Source organism: Myotis nattereri (genome assembly GCF_964212035.1).
Source record: "Myotis nattereri genome assembly, chromosome: 1".
NCBI lineage: Eukaryota > Metazoa > Chordata > Mammalia > Chiroptera > Vespertilionidae > Myotis > Myotis nattereri.
In genome coordinates, this window is record NC_138075.1 from 93,228,489 (window position 1) to 93,246,281 (window position 17,793).

Here is a 17,793-nt window from a genome sequence, read left to right on the forward strand (position 1 = left end):
TCCCTGGTGGGATCATGCATAAGGCAGCCAATCGATGTTACTCCCTCACATCGATGTCTCTCTCTCTCCATAGCCCTTCTTCTCTCTCTAAAAATCAATAAACTACTCTTTAAAAATAATTTTGTTTATTTCCCCACCTCAGTCCCCTGACTCAGAGTCCAAAGGAATGTGCAAATGGAGACTAAGGCAGTTACATTTTGTGCTCCCTTTGGTGCTTCTCTGTGTGTCAAACACAATATCACACAAGGTTCCCCTCCCTCCCCCACTCCTCCAAAGCTCTGCACCCAGGCAGAGAAGGCAAAAGCAGCAAGTAGAGGGGAGATAAGTATGTGCATAGAGATGGGAGGAGATGCAGAGTGACTGTGACAGCTGGTGGAGTCAGCCACAGAAACCCTGAATACGGGGGAGTATAGTGTTTTGCAAATTATGGTGGTTTGCATATCACAGAATCAAACATTAGAGATAGATGACATGCCAGTTGAATAAATGTCTACTTAGAAATGGAAAATTGGATTGAAGGCTTAGTACATTAACCTGCCCTTCACATCTCTGAAAAAGAGACCACTTTAATACATCCTTGGACCGTAACGATACATCTCTGTGGAAGATACAGTGAGGGTGGAATAAGAAAAAGCCTACTCACCCTGTCTGATGACAAATACAGTCTGGATTCATTTCTGTGCACAGAAAAGAAAGAAGGGAAACTAACACACGTCTATGGGGGAAAATGCAGTTTAAATAAAAATAGAACAATTTTTGAGAGACCTGGGGGAAAAGGAGCTCTTTTTATATTTAAAATAAACTCTTTTTATATTCCAGAAGAAAATTTCCAAACTCTGATTAGCCTTGTAAGTACAGTATAAAAAGACACAGGCTCTAACAAAGAGAAAAAGAACAAGGAGAGAGCAGGCTAAAAAGAGATGGCAAAATGATGAATGATTTTAAGGAAATTAAAAACACTATCGCACGCAGCACTGTTTGGGTGAATGGTTTGACAATACCTAATTGGTTAATTATATATATGCTCTATGACCCAACAAACCCTCTCATAAGCATAGTATTTACCCGTACAAATGTCATAGGGATAGCAGGAAACAAATTTCAAGTTAATTATATTGCATTGAATACTATAAATTTGCTAAGAGTAGATTTCAGGTGCTATAATAAAGAATAACTCAAAACCTGACAACTGCTAGGAGATATGTTATAAGATATAGCTTGATTGCAGTAATCATTTCACTATGCATATCAAGTCATCATATATTATATCTTAAAAAATTAAATACATGCAATTTTTTAATGTTAAGAATGTTTATAACAGTATTGTTTATAGTAGCCAAACTGTCCAACTACAGACGTGATAATATGGTGGGATATACAAACGATGGAATAGTATACAAAATTGAAAATGAGCAATTACAGCTACTCACCACAATGCAGATGAATGCTACAAATACAATGGCTCATGGATGAAGCCAGAAAAAACTTCATATTGGTTGATTTCATGTATACAGGGTGTGGCAAAAATAGGTTTGCAGTTGTGAATACACAAAACAAAGTTTATTCTTGTATTATTATTTACTGGTTGCCTAGTGCATGAATTCGTACACATTGAAAGAAAATTAATTAGAAGAAATATTTTAATATCACTATTCACCCTTTCTCTGTAATAGAAGTGTCAACCAAATTCATGATCGACAATGACAGATGGAAACACACACATGCGACTGGTGCCAGCAAGAGCTTTATATGTAGCGTTCATGTGCAAGCCAACTTAGCATATATATATATATATATATATTAAAATTCCTTAATTAGACCTGCTTTCTGATGTAGCTAAACTTTTTCCAGCCCAGTGAAGAACCCCAACTTCTCTTTCAGGTAATTGTCAGCAACACAGCAGTAAATATCAACATGAAGCAGATTATTATTGTAGATCACGCAGAGAGAACAAAGGGTAAAATATTGAACTGCAGCAGTGTTTGACTATAGTCTGCACCAGGGGTACTCAAACTTTTTAAACAGGGGGCCAGTTCACTGTCCCTCAGACCGTTGGAGGGCTGGACTATAGTTTTAAAAAAAACTATGAACAAATTCCTATGCACACTGCACATATCTTATTTTGAAGTAAAAAAACAAAACGGGAACAAATACAATATTTGTATTTGCATGTGGCCCGCAGGCCATAGTTTGAGGACCCCTGGTCTGCACAGTGAGAAAACCTGAAGTCATTTTCAAGGTCCACCATATCTTACTTCTTTTCAGTAAGGTCAAGTTTCTAAGCTTTCTAAATCTTTCTTTTCTGGCAAATGAAAAGAAAATAGGATTCTAAAGAGTCTCCTATCTACCTACTCCAGGACTTCTGTGAGGATCAAATGAGATGAGGCACAGGAATACACTTCACAAACATTTGGTCAAAGTGTAAAATGTTTGTACCTGGCTATACAGCAAGTAGTGTTCCTAGGCTGAAGAAACTCCAAGGAGACTAGTCTCTAGGGAGAGAAAGCAGAGTGTTGCTATGTCATATCATTACCTGGCGACCATTTTCAGACTGGGCTGGGCTGTGGGCCACATTTTGCGCCATGGGGTCACAGCAGTGTTGGCTGCGATTTGGTGGGCTGTCACTCTGGGGTGGTGGTAAGGCCTGTGTCCCACTTGTGGGAAGCTGAGTATTGCTTTATGGGCACCAGATCCATGGTGCCGTTTCTCTGTAAATGGCCAGTGCATGTTATGGCAGCTCCTGCATTAAGTGTCTGCCCCCTGGTGGTCAGTGTGCATCATAGTGACCAATCAGACAGTTGGACACTTAGCACATTAGCCTTTTATACAGATAGATTAATTATTGTATTGTTTTCCATATGACCAACTGTAAATCTACTTTTTCCTCACCCTGTATAAAGCTTAAAAGCTAAACCATGCTATTTAGGGATGCATACTTAGGTAGTCAAACTTTTAGAAAAGAAAGACAGTGATTATCATCAAAGTCAGAAGAATATTACCTTTGAGCAGAGCAAAGGGCGTGTGCTTGAATGAGGCTGCAGGGAGCCCTGGGATGCTGCAGTGCCCTGTTCTTACACACAGTTTAGTATCTTATTTCTCAAGCTGTGCACCTAGGATTTACACACTTTTCTGTATGTGATTATATTTCACAAGCTTAAAAAAGTTTTAGAAATATATTAGCAGAATTAAGATCTAAGTTGAGGAAAAAGACAGGTTTGATAAAATAAAAAAATGAAGAGAAACTTGTATACTCATAAGATATACAGAGTTAATATAAAAACCATGGCGGGGGCAAAAAAAGGGAGAGATTGAAATTTAGACAACTAAATTTAGATATCCCCAGAAAAACGTCCAAAATGAAACAGAAAGGGAAATCAAGTAAATCATAATTGAGTTACATAACAGATAATTGGCTAAGGACTTTATATACATTAACTCACTGAATCCTTGCAATAAGCCTTGGAGGTTAAATACCATCATTAGTTTCATCCCTTACAGTAATGGAAAACCAAAGCCAGCTTTCCACTGGTCTATCACAGTCCGTGGTGAGCAGGAAAGTGGCAGGTAAAAGTAGTCAACCTTGTCTATGAGACCCTCTGGACCACTGCAGCACACTAACCCCTCTTTTTCCTGTTCTGGATTAAAAAATAATGTACTGCAATATTCAAGGCCAAAGGAGAGTGCAAAAATCTTTGAACAATTTTAATATTTTAAATTATTAAAAATAATTTTGATCCAAGAATTCCGTACACAGCAAAGTTGTCTCACACTTGTAAAAGCAATAAAATAAACAGATATGTATAAATATTTAGGCATATATTTGAAGACAAATATTAATTGACCTAAATGAGAAGCCTAGGAGATAGAAATTAGGGAGTAATAACTAAGGGGTTGGCCCACAGGTCCAAAACTGACTGAAACAAAGATAGATTCAAATATTATAGAAATAGTTAAAACATTCTTCATATAAATATTTTTTAAGTTTTACAATAAGATAATTTTTAAAATCCAGGTTCCGTTAGCAAAACCTGGGTGGGTGAGGAGCAATAAACCCTGAGGAGGTGGAAAGTAGATTAAACTGCTCTGCCAGGATCATCAAACATACAGGTTTGCCACTTAGTAATTAGAGAAATGTAAGTTATAGGATGCGCTTGAAAACCTTTGAAATCTCAGTATCACTAGCAGGATTTAAATATGTGTAACTATCTCCAAAGGAAAGCAAGAGCAGAGAAAATGTGACCCATATTTGAAAACAATGGAAATACATAGAAATCAGGAAACAAAACATGAAACAAGATAACAAGTAAAAACAAATGTATTAAAAGTCAAAGCGTTGCAGATTGAGTCCAACTCTACTCTGTTTAAAAGCCCCATCCAAAATGATATGACATACACGGGATAAAATAGGATAAAAGCAAAAGGAAATAAAAATGTATGAAAGACAAAGGCAAACAAGAAGCACCAGTGAAAATACTGCTATCAATACTGCTCACCAGAATTGTATTGAAATACATACCGCAAATATGTTCTTAAAAATACAAGGATACATTTTCAGCAACTCAGAAGGGGCTTTGCCACAGCCTCCAGCCATCTTTGACAAATCATGTAAACAAAAAAAAATAAACAAGGACAATATTTCAAGAAATACATAATAAGATCAATTAAATGGACATGCTTATCAAATTATGCATCCCACAAGCCAAACACTACTGCTAACAGTGGAAGGGGGGTTCTTGGAGTGCCGTGAGGAAAGGAATTTCCTGAAGCCTCCACCAGAGGATGGGGTTTCATGGGAAGTTTTATTGATGATATAAAATTAAGAGGATTTCCCTCCAAGGTCCCATCTCTTTTATCCCATGTTGCCATAGAAGAAGCCCAATCTTGTTGTTAGCAGAGCTAGAATTAAGGCCACTGCCCAGAATTTCTGTCCCATATTAAAGTCCAGTCCAGTCCAACAAATAGTCAGTGTGAGACATCTAATATATAAAAGCCTAAGTGACCGTTCAACCGTTTGACTGGTTGCTATGATGTGCACTGACCACCAGGGGGCAAACGCTCAATGCAGGAGCTGTCCCCTGGTGGTCAGTGCGCTCCCACAGAGGGAGCTCCGCTCAGCTGTCCATCAGGCACCAGACACCCGGCTCACAATTGGCAAGCGAAGCTGTGGAGGTGCAGGCCTCTCCCTCGGACACTCCCCCTCCACACCCCTCCCCGATCCAGACTGGGGCCAGGATCGGGACCGGCATCCAGACATCCAGACTGACTGGGTATGAGCCCAGGGCCGCTTCTCTGTCATCATGGGCGCACCGGTATTGCCCTAGGACAAGGCGGAGCAGCAGCGAACCTTCCTATGGAGCAGCTGCAGCAGCAGGAGCAGCAGGGCAGGAATGAGCAGGGGTAGCCCAGGCCCAGCCCGGGGTTGGGCTCCTCCCCAGCCGCCTGCCATTTTGCGCACTACTACATCCCTCAGGGGATGTTGGACTGCCGGTTTCAGCGAGATGCCCACAGGCCATGCTGAGGGACCCCACCAGTGCAGGGCCTCTAGTATCTATATAAAATGCAGGTGAATATGCCCTAGCCAGTTTGGCTCAGTGAATAGAGTGTCAGCCTGGGGACCAAAGAGTCCTGAGTTTGATTCTGGTCAAGGGCAAGCACCTTGGTTGCAGGCTCCTCCCCGGGTCAGGCCCTGGTCAGGGCTCATGCAGGAGGCAACCAATCCATGTGTTTCCCTCATATCGATGTTTCTCTCTGTCTTTTCCTCTCTCTTCCACTCGCCCTAAAAATCAATGGAAAAATATCATCAGGTGAGGATTAACAACAACAACAAATAATAATAAAATGCAGGTGAATAGGTGCTAACCATACTTCCCCTTGCTTCTCATGGTGGCACACAGAAATTTTAGTCCACCAGGTCAGAATGTTATTGTGGTAGCTAGCTATTTTACTAATATTAATGTAGGGAAGAGAGCAAAGGAGACACCAGACATTATAAACATAGTCATCTGGGCAGCTTCACCAGGAAGTTACAGCTTCACACTCCCAGAAAACCACCAGTCCATTCTCTGAAGGTCACTGGGGGAAGGGATCAAACTAAGAGGGGGAGGGGAGTTGGGTCCATGCACAGTGAAGTTGAGGTGATGTAGAGAAGGTGCTTGGCTGTCAGTCTAGCCTGGTAAAAAGATCATTGGCTGGATGGTGGAGCCACTGCAAGCACTTGAAATCTTGGAAGGACAAAATCTCCAGACAGTTTCCTCTCTCTTGCTTCCTTGTTCCCTCTTGCTCTCTTGCTCCATGACCCTCACTTGGCAAAAGCCTCTGTAGCCATGTAGCCTTAAGCAGCTGCATGGCCCATGTCCCTGAAGATCCCACACGCAATGGACTGTTGCTGGGAACACAGGCTAAGCCAGCCAGATGCTGGACTGTACTGGGCTTTAGTATGGAAGAGAAACTATGGGCCGTGGCCTTAATCCTGGCCCTGCTGAAGACAAGATTGGGCTTCTTCTTCCATGGCAGGATGGCTGGAGATGGGGCCTTAGAGGGAAACCCCCATAATTTTACATCATCGATAAAGCTTTCCAAGAAGCCCCATCCTTCTGCGGGGCCTCAGGAAATTCTTTTCTCCAAGTCAACTGATAACAAAAAATGAATAGAATGGAGAGCTCCCTGCTTTTTTTTATTGATTGATTGATTTGAAAGAGGAGAGAGAGAGAGAGAGAGAGAGAGAGAGAGAGAGAGAGAGAGAGAGAGAGAAGAGGAGAGGAGAGAGACACTGATTTGTCGTTTCACCTATTCATGCATTCATGATTGACTTTTGATTTTTTATGTGCCCTGCCCAGGGATTAAAACCTCAGCCTTGGTGGATTGAGATGATGCTCTAACCAACTGAGCTACTTAGCCAGGGCTCCCTCTTTTTTGATGCTCCCAGACTCATTAAAAATCCAAAAACAGCTTTTGCAACTTGAGAAGCCAAGTTGCCTCTGCCTAAGGTTTGGATTCTACACCATGACCTTGCTGTGCCAGCTCTGGGCAGTACCCTGTCTGCACCACAGGATCCAGGTGTTTCCCACTGATCTCCACTCAGGGAACATCAGTGCCACGGCTTGGCCATAACCTCTTATAGAGTGGCACCCACTACTCTGAAACATCTATTCATCTGTTCATTTGTTCGACAAAGATTTGCCAGCCTTTATATATATATATATATATATATATATATATATATATATATATAATCAGCCTTGGGAATACAAAAACTTTGGGCAAAAATAAGTGCCCTCAGTACAGACAGCACATTCTAGTATGAAAGAAAAACACAATAAAAAAAATATCATAACTGTGTACAGGTAGCTATGAGAGCAAGTCATGGAAAGTCAGGGAAGGTTTCACAGGGAAGGGAAGGGAAGGTATCTTTAAGAATAGGTATGCTCCTCCTCTTTCTCTTCCGGTCCCTGGCGCTTCGGGAGCCGCGGGCTTCTGTGCAGAGATGACCAAATCCAAGAACCACACCACGCACAACCAGACCCAAAAATGGCACAGAAACGACATCAAGAAACCCTGGTCACAAAGATACAAATCTCTTAAGGGGGTAGACCCCAAGTTCCTAAGGAACATGCGCTTTGCCAAGAAGCACAATAAGAAGGGCCTGAAGAAAATGCAAGCCAACAACGCCAAGGCCATGAGCACACGCACTGAGGCCATCGAGGCCCTCCCTGGTCAAGCCCAAGGAGCCCAGGCCCAATATCCCAAAGGGCAGCAGCCGCAAACTCAATCAACTTGCCTACATCGCTCACCCCAAGCTTGGGAAATGTGCTCGTGCCCGCATTGCAAGGGGCTCAGGCTCTGCTGGTCAAAGGCCAAGGCCAAGGCGGAAACCAAGCCCCAGGCTGCGGGGGCGGCTGCAGCTCAGGCTCCCAAAGGGGCCCAGGTCCCCACGAAGGCTCCACAGTAGAGGCCTCTGTCTGCCGATGTGAAGACAGAAGGACTGGTGGGACCCCGGGCTGCTGTCTGCATGGCACTGGTGTCCTCCTGTGCTATTTATACAAATAAACCTGTGGCAGGAAAAAAGAAAGAAAAAAAAAAGGATAGGTATTTAGGCCCACCAGCGTAGCTCATTGTTTTCGCCTTGACCTATGAGCCAGGAGGCCACATTTAGGTTCAAGTCAGGGCACATGCCCAGGTTGGGGGTTTGGTCCCCAGTGTGGGGCATGAGGGAGGCAGCCAATCAATGACTCTCTCATCATTGATGTTTCTATCTCTCTCTCCCTCTCTGAAATCAATAAAAATACTTTTTTAAAGAATAGGTATGCAGTGTGTGTCTTCTGTGTCTGATTTATTACATTTAGCACAAGTGGCAGGATTTCCTTTTTTAAGGATGACTATCCCATTGCATAAGTAAAATTTATATAAAACATGTATTATATTATACATATAGTATATAAATATGTAAACACATTTGCAGCACTACTGTACTTGAAATTAGCTAAGAGAATAGATCTCAATTTAAATCTTCTCACCATATACACATACAGACACAAAATGGTAACTGTGTACAGGTGATGAATAAGTTATTTAGCTGGCATACACAGATCAAAACATCAAGTTTCACACCTTAAACATAAACAACTTTTATGTGAAAGAAGTTGTTAAAAATTAAAGAGAAAGTATGGAATTTCTATTTAAAGAGGCTGCCTGTCTCCTCTCCCTCCCACAACCAATCTCCAGGTCCTAGGACTTCTATTCCCCGCCTGCAAGCATCAGCCTCTTAAGTCGATGACCACAGGGACTTCCCTCTGCCCTGCTTACTTACTGCCTCCAGCCTCACCTTCCCATTCTGACCATATTTTGTCCTGCTTAAATCTGCCACAGGATCCTCACTGCCTTTAAGATAAAATCTAAGCTTCTTCACCCAGCCTACATGTCCCTTCAAGATCTGATCCATATTTATCTCACCAGTTTCATGCACTATATTTTCTGAGTGTATTTATTGGGAGAAGCAGAAATTAGCCAATTGAAATAACCCCCTAGACCAGTGATGGTGAACCTATGACACATGTGTCAGAGGTGACACGCAAACTCATTTTTTTGGTTGATTTTTCTTTGTTAAATGGCATTTAAATATATAAAATAAATATCAAAAATATAAGTCTTTGTTTTACTATGGTTGCAAATATCAAAAAATTTCTATATGTGACACGGCACCAGAGTTAAGTTAGGGTTTTTCAAAATGCTGACACGCCAAGCTCAAAAGGTTCACCACCACTGCCCTAGACAGTGGTCGGCAAACTCATTAGTCAACAGAGCCAAATATCAACAGTACAACGATTGAAATTTCTTTTGAGAGCCAAATTTTTTAAACTTAAACTATATCGGTAGGTACATTGTTGTTAACTTAATTAGGGTACTCCTAAGGCTTAGGAAGAGCCACACTCAAGGGGCCAAAGAGCCGCATGTGGCTCGCGAGCCGCAGTTTGCCGGCCACGGCCCTAGAATCTTACAAGTGAATTACTTGTTAAATGTTCTGCAGGTACCAACATTCTCTTTGTAACAGGTACCTAATACACTAGCAGTACAGGGCCTGGGACAGTGATAGTGAGGGAAATAGACTCTATTTCCATTAAAAATCAAGAAATCAGGACCCTCAATAAAGGTGAGGAAAGTAGGAGGTTGGTGATAGTAAAAGATGAAAATTTTGGACATGAGTGTAAGGCCTTGTGCCTCAACCCCAAATCAAAATGTTTTAGGGAGAAGACAACTGGCACAGCCTCCAGGTAAGTGTAGACCCTCAAACAAAAGGAACTGAGTCTTTCTTCTTGCCTGGAGCTCTATACTAACAGGCAATGATAGTAAAGTAGTTAGCGGTGTGGCGATGGCCTAAGTGAACAGCACCTCACCCCTACTTAGGTGTACCTGGGTGTGATCAGGGATCTGAAAAGAACCACAGAAGTTTCAAAGCCCTCAATAAAGGGTGAAGAAGGTATTTTCAAATCAGCAAACTGAGCAAGGCCGTGATGGACAGCCCCTCAGCCCGCGGCGGGAGTGTGGACCGGCTGAGTATGGAAGATCAGCAGAACCAGGATGAGCAAGGGCTTTGGGAGCCTGGCCAGCAGGGCGTCGTGGCCGGGCTCTCCTGGAGCACCACCAAGAGAAGCAGCCCACGCGTCTCAGGAGCGACAGTGAGGGAAAGGCTGGCGGCCAAGGTCTAAATGGAATAGCCTTCTAGTCTTGAAACAGGAGTAACAAAATGCTCTTTGTTGGTCCATAAACTGGTCCTGTACATGGAGGGCAAGCAGAGACGGAAGAAAGAGACAAACCTCTCCAGATTGGTAGGTGGCAAGTTTAGTAAGCAAGAGAACTGGCTTACTAGGCTTGCCTTCTGTGGCAATAAGACAAGTAGATCTCCCCACCTGCCCGCCAGAATGTCAACAGTTTATGTAGAGGCCTTAATCTGGTTAGGTCATGTATTCAGTCCCGATGGTGGGAACAGTGGGAAGAACAGTACATCCCATGAACAAGGGAGGGGGTGAGGATCCTCCAATTATCTGGGTCCAGCCGGAGGTCACTCTTCCGGATGACCTCATCCAACCCTTCCCTGATCTCAGGACTTCTTACAAGCTCCATAGGAATTTTGATCACCCTCAGGGAAAAGAGCAGAAAAAGAACATGAATTCTGGAGCGAGCTACTTGGACTTACATCTGTGGACTCTGAGAAAAAAGCTACCAATTCAATGCCAACAATCACCGGTTAACATATCTCAAGTCTACCAGTTAGTAGGTGTGTGATCTTGAGTAAGTTATTTAACCACTCTGTTCATTGGTGTCCTCATTGGCAAATGGGAGTAATAATTGTGCCTATCTTAGAGGTTATCCTTAGCATGTAGAACAGTGCCTGGCACAGGGTGAGTACTCAATTCATGTTACAATTACTATCAAGCATATTCATTTGTACTTCATTATGCATCTGTGTATGATCTGTACAGTATAATCTGTGGACTCTACTACTTACCATCTGTGCAAGCACTTATAAAGTCTTTAAGCCTTAGTTTCTTCATCCATAAAAGGCAGGTGATAATGTGGGGTACCTAATAGACAATGAAGAGTCGGAGAGAAATAAGTCCTCCCATGACATTGATGACAGCCAGCACTTGGAGGGCATTCAGTAAGTGCCAGGCAGTGTTCTAACATAGTACAGGCACTCAATCATTTAATCTTCACCCAACCCTTAGAAGTAGATACTATGATTGTTCCCCTCTTACAGCTGAGGAAGAGGCCCAGAGAGGCTAGAAAATGTGCCTCATCTGGAGCATCTAGGATGATGTGTGACTTCCAAATCCCATCCCAGCCTCTCTTATTGTGCTATAGAGTCCACAATCACTGCTTTTAAAAGAAAATATTTACAGCAAATAAAAAATTTAATGTACTATAATTTACTTCCAAGAACTCATATTTTGAAAGCTTTTCATGCACAAGGTGGAGTTAAAGTCATACTTGCAATTTTATATCCTATCAACAAACTAGTCTTTACTTTTGGGGTTCAATTATTTCAAACAGGAGTAGGGATTACCTTTCAAAAATCAAACACTAAGGCATCGGTGTTGATTTTTTTTAAAATCACAAAGATTTAGAAAAGTTCATAAGTGGAGGGGATAGTGAAACAGCACTTTAGTTTCCAGTTATGTGGTAGCTACTGCCCCGCTGTGGTGAAAAGGTGTTATTGACTTCAAACTATAGTCACCCCTTTTTTAAATTTTTTTAAAATACGTTTTTATTGATTTCAGAAAGAAAGGGAGAGGGAGAGATAGAAACATCAATGATGAGAGAAAATAATTGATTGGCTACCTCCTGCACGCCCCTACTGGGGATCAAGCCCACAACCCAGGCATGTGCCCTTGACCAGAATTGAACCTAGGACTCTTTGGTCCTCAGGCCAATGCTCTATCCACTGAGCCAAACAAGCAAGGGCACTATATTCACCTCTTGATTGAAATTTATACTCAGCATTTTCTTTTCTTTTCTTTAATACTTATCATTTTCTAACATGTTTCTGTGAAATGCCTTTCTTGTTATTTTTATTATTAATTCTTTATTTTCTTACTCTAGTAAATATCTACTTTGTTCACTGATGGCTCAATAACATAAAAATAATAATAAATTAAAATTTTCACTCAATTCAAGAGCTAGTTCAGCAATTCTACAAGTAAATAGTGAAAATAATACAGAAAAATGTAATGACATGTATATCAACAAAAACAAAGAGAACAGAACAAATGTATCTTGATAAGTTTTGTTTTATGGTCCTTCTAACATTTAATAGAAAAAATATAGCTAGAAATAAAATTGTAATATTAATTTTGTTAAATCACAGAACTCAGAAATAAAAGACAAATATACTCTAATGTATGAGTCATCTAACACATAGAAAATCTTTTTATTAATTATTTGGATTCAAATTATAATTTTTTTAAGTAAGATACATAATTAAATATCCTTGACTTCCTCCCTGCAAATATCTGACTGGTAGGTTAGTTATTTTTCTAAATTTCTAGAATCATCAGCAACTGATATTTTTAGCACAAGGCACTGTTCTATAAATCTTTTTCATCTCTAGTCTATCAGCACATATGTAACCTACATGCTATTGCATAAAAAGTATTGAATGATACTATCTCTGAGTTATTTTTCAGCTGCAACTGCCAAGAAACACGTACTGAGATTACAGAAGGTGTCATAGAGTTGTGCAAAGGAGCACCCATTGTTAACCCAGATTCTAAGCAGGAAGGAACCTTCATTACCAAAACCCCTTCCCATAGCTATAACCTGTAAAGAATCCCACCCTGCAGAGCAGACCCAGCAGACAGAGGACATAACCATGCAACACTCTGCAGAAAGCAGCTGCATCATGTCACCATTTCCAAGGAGATCAAGGAATCTTCCCCCAACTGGAGTTTGGGAACCTTCCCCCTCATCTTCCACCATCAACGTGTCTCTTCCAATCCTTGTTTCTTCTCTACTTTTCCTCTTACAGAATAGCTGCTGCTCTCTGAATTTTTCTATATTCAACTTTTAGAGAAAAAGAGTATAATTAGTCTAGTTAATTACTTTATATTTACTAGAGAAACTTTTTCATACTAAATCATTTCATAGGCAGCCAGCCTATTAGGGGCCTTTAGGAAATTTAATCCCATCCATTTGCTTAAGGAGGAGGCTGGGGCTGGCTGCTTAACTCAGCAGAGGCTATGAGCAGGGGAACATGCCCAATGTAGCAGGCATTATGATTGACATGTCTAGTATAGTATGTTAAGGACTGATTTGTCTTACTCTGCAGAAGTAACTTTAGATTTTATTTACAAGTGAGTTTTATCTATGACAGACAAGAAGAGATGCATAGAAATAGATAGCATAGTTACATCATTATTAAACACATTTTTTAATCACACTTTTTTTTAATAAATAAAAGTAAGCTCTGGACATCCTATATAATAAAAGGGTAATATGCAAATCAACTGAATGGCGGAATGACCGGTTGCTATGACACGCACTGACCACTATGGCGTGCGCAATGCAGGAGCTGCCCCCTGGTAGTCAGTGCACTCCCACAGAGGGAGCGCCACACAGCCAGAAGCCGGGTCATGGCTGGCGCATGCAGCGGCAGTGGCGGGAGCCTCTCCCACCTTCGCAACAGTGCTAAGGATGTCTGACTGACGGCTTAGGACATCCCCTGTCAGTTGGACATCCCCTGAGGGCTCCTAGACTGCGAGAGGGCACAGGCTGGACTGAGGGACATTCGCCCCCCCCCCCAAGTGCATGAATTTCATGCACCGAGCCTCTAGTGTTTAAATATAAGCCCATTTGATAATCATAGCTTCATAATGTATTCAATCATAAGAAACTCCCACATTATTCCATAGAACTATTATTTTGTGGAGGGTCTTATACAACAGTGATTTTTTCAAGCCAGTTTATTTTTCCTTCATTAGATACAGTCAGATTCTTAAATATTGCAGACAACTAATGATACCAACTTAAAGCCAAAAGGTGCAGATGGAGAAGCAGATAGAGCTATCACCTGTGCAGGCTGAGTAAGCACAGCAGGCACCCTGAATGCTCTTGCCAGGGAACCTGCAATAAAAAAAACATTAGCTCCCTGAAGCCATGCTGGACTTTAAACTCCACATGGAAACTAATCATTAGAGTCATTTACAGCCAGCCATGTCAGAAGTGTCTATGCCACTCAGTAAGTAAACATAATTGAAAGGTCCACTGTAAACATATAAGAAGATGAGAAGACTCAACACACACACACACACACACACACACATACACACACACACACACACTAGTTGATCTAAAGCAGTGATGGCAACATGCGAACTCATTGTTTTGGTTGATTTTTCTTTATTAAATGGCATTTAAATATATAAAATAAATATAAAAAATATGTCTTTGTTTTACTATGGTTACAAATATCAAAAAATTTCTATATGTGACACGGCACCAGAGTTAAGTTAGAGTTTTTCAAAATGCTGACATGCCGAGCTCAAAAGGTTCACCATCACTGATCTAAAGACTGCTCAAATTGTCACATTTAGTTCTCTAATCCCAGGAAGATCCATATGTATTAGCCCATAATGATTAAGCAATTAATAAATATACCCAATTAATAACATTTTAAAACATACCTTGGCAATCCATTTTGTGGCCCCAAAAAGGGAGTACATCTTCCTTCAAATAATTACAGACAATTGTTAACTAAGCCATTGCACAGTTTATTATTCAGGATCTTATTTTCTCAACACCCCTATTAAAATACAGATGCTGGGTATTATCAAAACTGAGGATTCAATAAAATCATCCTCTTTAGTTACATATTATACTGCCATTAATATTTGAGTAACTGGATAGCCATTTTTTCTTTGGTTTGGTTTGGTTATTTTTGACAGTATTACAGATATCCCCCATCTACACACACCCTTTTCCACTCAGCTCCTGCCCCACCCAGACCTTCCCCACACTATTTTCTGTGTCCATGGGTTATGAATATATGCATATAGGTTCTTATAGGCATATATGCATATAAGCTAATCCCTTCCGGTCCCCTCCACCCACCTCCCTTCTGAGATCTGTCATTCTATTCCATGCATCCATACCTCTGGACCTATTTTATTTGTCAGTTTATTTTGTACATTAGATTCCACACAAAAATGAAATCCTGTGGTACTTGTCTTTCTCTATCTGACTTATTCCGCTTAGCATAATACTCTCCATGGCCATCCATGCTGTCCCAAAGGGTAAGAGCTTGTTCTTTATTACGGCTGCATAGTCTTCCATGGTGTAAATGTACCACAGCTTTCTTATTCAGTCATCTACTCATGGGCACTTGGGCTGTTTCCAGATCTTAGGTATTGTAATTAACTCCCACTATGAATCCTATGCTTATGGTTCCCAAAAGTCTTCTGGTTCTGGAATGCACATTTCCAACTGGCTGCTGGAACTTCTCCTTAGAGAAGTCCCCAAACATGGTGAAAATCTTGCTTTTAATTAAATTTGCTCTGTAAATTGTGGTCCATAAAAGAGCCCTGGTATCACCAGGAACTTGTTAGAAATGCAAAATCTCAGACTCAGTTTCAAACCTTCAAAATCTGCATTTTATCATTATAGCCAGGTGATTCGTATGCATGAGCGAGGTTAAGAAGCACTGCTCCCTGATTCTTTCATCTCCTTTGAATTTTATTTCTTCACAAATGTTTTCAAACATGCAAAATACTTGAAATGTGAGCATCTCACAAGAATTTTATGGTTAATTTTTAAACCTCTGCACATTAGGATTTTTTTTTCTTTTTTCAATATTAGGTTATTTTTCAGTTGCCTTGAAGACAAAAACTATCTGCTGAAAACCACTATACAGGGGTGAGAAAAAGTAGGTTTGCAGTTGTGATACAAATAAATAATGTAATAATTAATAAATAATAATACAAAAACAAACTGTTTCACGTACTCTGTTCACAACTGTGAACCTACTTTTGCCGTAGGTTCACAGTTGTGAACAGAGTACGTGAAACAGTTTGTTTTTGTATTATTATTTATTAATTATTACATTATTTGACCCTTTTTATTGGAGGTTCTTTAATCAGTATACTTATCACTCCAAAATGACATCTTTACTATAACTCAAAAGTAATCTCCAGATGTGTTATTTGAAAAATTCCTAACACCTTCAAAAATTGCTGACTTTACGGATTTCCCTATTTTGCTAAAACAAACAGTGCAATCCTCAGAACAGGTTAAATATATATGTAGGATCATTCTGTGCTGCTCAAACCTGTCAAGGCAGTTGAACAAAATCTTGGCACAGATCAGAAAACAGCATCTCCCCACCAGAGCAGACCGCATGTCCCACCAGGCTCTGCCACGCACTTCCTCTGCTGACATACTCCAGTTACTGCAGCTGGGAAATCAATGGCTCTCTGTTGGAAACTGGATGAACAATATCCTACCTTGAAGCATATGTCTAAATTGGCAAATACCTCCTGCATTACAGGCTGGCCTGCTATCCTTTAATTACAGTATCAAATGTCAGATGGCTCTGTAGGTCAATAGTTATAGCCCCTCAGAATGTGTTGTGTAAAACAGATTCAAATGTTCTCCATCAAACTCTGGTCAAGGCTTGGTTTTGTATGTTACATATTCATCCTTCTCCATGTGCTAACATCATCTTTAAAAGTGTCACTCATAGCATTCAGCAATTTATGATTGTCTTCTTTTACTCGTCACTGAAAGTGTTCTACAGAGGTCAGATGCCCAACCATCAGGGATATTATGAGGAACTTCTTGAATTTGATAAGAAGATAGGGCTTAATGACCTCAATGGACCCTTTAACTCCATAATTCTATAATTTCAACTTTTAACTATTTCTCTATTCATTTGTGGGATATGTATGATTGTAACATCAAGTCTTCCCTGAAATTCATTGAAGAAAAATTTTAAATTGGTTGGTAATTAAACAACTATACAATGATGCTTCTTAATTGGACTGGACAAGAGAAATTGAATAGTTGCAGTCTAAATCAGGCTTGAACAAGGTACAGTGTAACACTAAGATTTGAATTTTTGCCTTGAAGATTGGCACACAAAAATTGTAGACAGTTTTATTAACTATGCAATAACAAAGTGTAAGTAAATAAATGTTTACATTGAAGAAAGATTAAAATTTCAAAGAAACTCAGAAAAGCAGCAAAAGATGTTGATCTCAGATGGCCAGAAGAAATTAAAATAGCAATGTTCAAATACTTGATTGTTTTCACTGTAATTGGACACTTGTTCTAAATCATTGGATCAAACAATGTCAATGTTCACCAATACTAGTATTGAGTCATGTAATCTCTTTTTGGTAGCCTTACCCAAGGATATGTTTATTGGTTAGAGAGAGAAATAAGAAGAAGAAGAAGAAGAAGAAGAAGAAGAAGAAGAAGAAGAAGAAGAAGAAGGAGAAGGAGAAGGAGAAGGAGAAGGAGAAGGAGAAGGAGAAGGAGAAGGAGAAGGAGAAGGAGAAGGAGAAGGAGAAGGAGAAGGAGAAGGAGAAGGAGAAGGAGAAGGAGAAGGAGAAGGAGAAGGAGGAGGGGGAGGAGGAGGAGGAGGAGGAGGAGGAGGAGGAGGAGGAGGAGGAGGAGGAGAAATAATGAATAATAGCAATAACTACATACCTAACCATAATTACTTTAAATGTAAATAGATTACATGCTCCAATCAAAATATAAAGGGTGATTGAATGGATAAGAAAACAAGATATCTATATGTAC

The 17,793-nt window shown here is 40.4% G+C and overlaps 2 pseudogenes across 2 annotated transcripts in view; both read left to right on the forward strand.

Annotated features, from left to right (window-relative positions):
• Positions 1-7,483: 7,483 nt before the first annotated feature.
• On the forward strand, positions 7,484-7,948 carry LOC308527931 (large ribosomal subunit protein eL29-like; annotated as a pseudogene). The gene has a single exon. The product of its transcript is annotated as a large ribosomal subunit protein eL29-like (transcript).
• A 2,059-nt stretch (positions 7,949-10,007) lies between these two features.
• LOC308524581 (enoyl-CoA hydratase domain-containing protein 3, mitochondrial-like) overlaps positions 10,008-17,793 on the forward strand; it is a 54,963-nt pseudogene continuing 47,177 nt past the window's right edge. The window contains exons 1-2 of the transcript in view: positions 10,008-10,172; positions 11,058-11,155. The product of the transcript in view is annotated as an enoyl-CoA hydratase domain-containing protein 3, mitochondrial-like (transcript). The remainder of the gene's footprint in view (positions 10,173-11,057; positions 11,156-17,793) is intronic.